Raw genomic sequence first — 2,749 nt, 5'->3', positions numbered from 1 at the left:
GGCAACATATTTAATTTTACATCTAGTGCCAATTGTAATAAACAATAGTACCAGCTAAGGATTGAGGAGCAAGAGTAAGAAATGACATAAAAGTTATAATTAATTTGATTTTATTTTATGTCATTGCATGCCTTTGGTGAAAATGGTGTTTTGTCACGTTCTATTCATCAAGATGCATATCATTATATACTATCATACTATTGACAGTTTTTTTTCTCAATCGAGGTAAAATAATGCAAACCGATAAAGACGTTGGATCCACCAAGCTCTTACAAGTATAACAAGATTACAACAAAGGAAAAATCCTCCACTCAAACGGAATTATAAGATATTAAACAAAATTCACCTGGACTTAAAAACTAAAGGTCTCTATATACTTGCTTTCTCGTAAAGGCAAAAATCCTCCACTCAAGCAGGTCTCGATATATCATTTATAATTATTGTAATAGGTTAGTTTTGGCCTAGGCCTCCGAAAAAATAAAACCAAATAATTAAAACAGTTCAAAATTACAGTCTAAGTTCTCAATAGTCCAATATGACTCAATAATACAAAAATTGTACAAGTCCGATAGCCCAAAATGCTTATGCATTCTCAGCAAAATAGAAACCCTAGGTGCGCCGCACCCTTCTTTGCCTCCACCTCCACGTCAGCCTTCGTACCTCCAGCTGGCCTCCGTACCTGCAAGCAAGGCAACACAATAGCAAAGAGACAACAACAGTAGAAAACAAAAAAGGAAAAGCAAACAATTGTAAACGAATCGACTATAAAGCCAACAAAAACGATTATACAAGGCAGAGATTTTTGAATACAAAAAGGAGGAGATTGATTCAAGGTTATCATATTTTTTTTTCCTTTATTTTTCTTCTTCGAAACTACATATACATATACCCTTTTTTTTTTCCTTTTTTAAAAACTGTTATATATATATATCAGTAGCATAAAGAAAAAGAGGTAAAAAGAAACTCACCTTTGAAATCGCCCTAAAAAAAAGGGGTTTTCAACTCTCCGGCCGCCGTGCACGGCATGCTGGCGCCGGCAACCGGCAGCGGTTCGCCGGGCCCTTGGCCGGCCTAGGGGCTGAGAGAGAGTGGGTTGAGAGAGTTTTCTGAATATTTTTTTGAGGGGAGGAAGTGATTTTTTTGAAGGATTTTTGACTTATATAAAGTATCAAAACGGCGCTGTTTTGGAGGGGTTCAGAAAGCCCCAAAAGGACGTCGTTTTGGGGCGACTCGACCCGCAAGGCTAGGATCTACGTGTTTTCTAATGCATGGGTTATTTTCGCATTTAGTCCTTCCGCTTTTTTATCATTTTGCAATCAAGTCTTTTTTAATCTTTAATTTTTACTCGCGATTTATTTCAATTGCATTTTGGTCCTCCTTGAAGCTGCGCGTTTTGGAGGGCGGGGATCATTTCCCTTTTAGTCCCTCTTTGTTATTCGCGCATGTGATTTAGTCCTTTTCTCTCTTATTTATTTTTTATTTGCCCTGAATTTCGGCTTCAAGTTTCAATTTAGTCATTTTTTCGTTATTTTTGCTATTTTATTTTCAAATCAATTAGTTTAATATTAGTATTACTATTATTATTATTACTATTATCTTTTATTACTATTCATATTATTATTAACATATCATTATTCTTATTATTATCATTATTAGCGTATTATTATTATTATTATTATTAATTTTAAATTGTTTTATTTTTAATACTCCTTTAACTATTTGTTGTTGGTTTAATCTAAATCGGTTGTTTATTTATTTATTCGTTTTCCCTTTTAATTATTTAAATATCAATGTTACGCACACTTGTTTTATTTATTCGTTTATTCATTTATTATTCTTTCACTTTTTAAATGTTTAAAATTAATATTATCTACTTGGTTTATCTATTTTCTTATTTATTTATTTAAATTTAATGTTATTTGTTGTGTCTATTCATTTATTATTATTTCACTTCCTAAATATTTAATTTGATATTAGTCATATTTCCCTTTCAGTTTTGATCCTAAATTATTTTTTTATTTTTAATATTATAGAATAATATTTTATTCGCATACTATTTTTAAATATTATATCAATTTCACCCTATATTCATCAAAAAGGATTCTTTAATAAAGGCAATATTCCGTGTTTGAAAATTCAAGAGATCGTGCCCTAACGTACTGGGTTTCGATTTTTTCTCGTTTGACCCAAATGACCGAATATCCTTTTAAAATTAAAATGCATGAGTTTTGAAAATCAAAAGACAAGCTTATTCTCGAGGATTTAAAATGTCGCGTCCTAACGTACTAGATGTGACATTTTATTACTTTGGGACAAGAAGGTCTTTAGCATCCGCTTCGATTTATCCAGACATTTTTTGTAAAATTAACATTAATAAAAAAGGAGGATCGTATTTTTAAATTCTTTTCGGGTTTTCAACTTTCGACATTAAAACATTAATGAATCAATTAGGTACCAATTTTGGGCGTTAAGAGGGTGCTAATCCTTCCTCGTACGTAACCAACTCCCGAACCCCTTTTTTTGAATTTCGTAGACCAAAATCGCTATTTTAGTAAAAACAAAACATTTTATTAAAACAATCAAATTACGAGGTGATCCGATCACACCTAAACAAAAAAGATTAGTGGCGATTCCCTTTTTTCATTTTCTTAAAAAGTCGACCACCCGTTTTTCAAAAAAAAAGTTTCGACAGTTACTTAATTGCAGTTGGTATCTTTGGGCATTTGTAGTCATTTTCTTCTTGCTGAAT

The 2,749-nt window shown here is 31.8% G+C and overlaps 1 long non-coding RNA gene across 1 annotated transcript; it reads right to left on the bottom strand.

The window, feature by feature from the left end:
- Positions 1-472: 472 nt before the first annotated feature.
- On the bottom strand, positions 473-1,366 carry LOC121227946 (uncharacterized). Its single transcript, XR_005925469.1, has 2 exons — positions 969-1,366; positions 473-679 (listed from the first exon to the last, which is right to left on the bottom strand). It is a non-coding gene; the product is annotated as an uncharacterized lncRNA (long non-coding RNA).
- Positions 1,367-2,749: the final 1,383 nt, after the last annotated feature.

Source organism: Gossypium hirsutum, chromosome A04 (genome assembly GCF_007990345.1).
Source record: "Gossypium hirsutum isolate 1008001.06 chromosome A04, Gossypium_hirsutum_v2.1, whole genome shotgun sequence".
NCBI classification, from domain to species: domain Eukaryota; kingdom Viridiplantae; phylum Streptophyta; class Magnoliopsida; order Malvales; family Malvaceae; genus Gossypium; species Gossypium hirsutum.
Note: the sequence above shows the minus strand (reverse complement) of the source record. Positions and strands in the feature narration are given on the sequence as shown.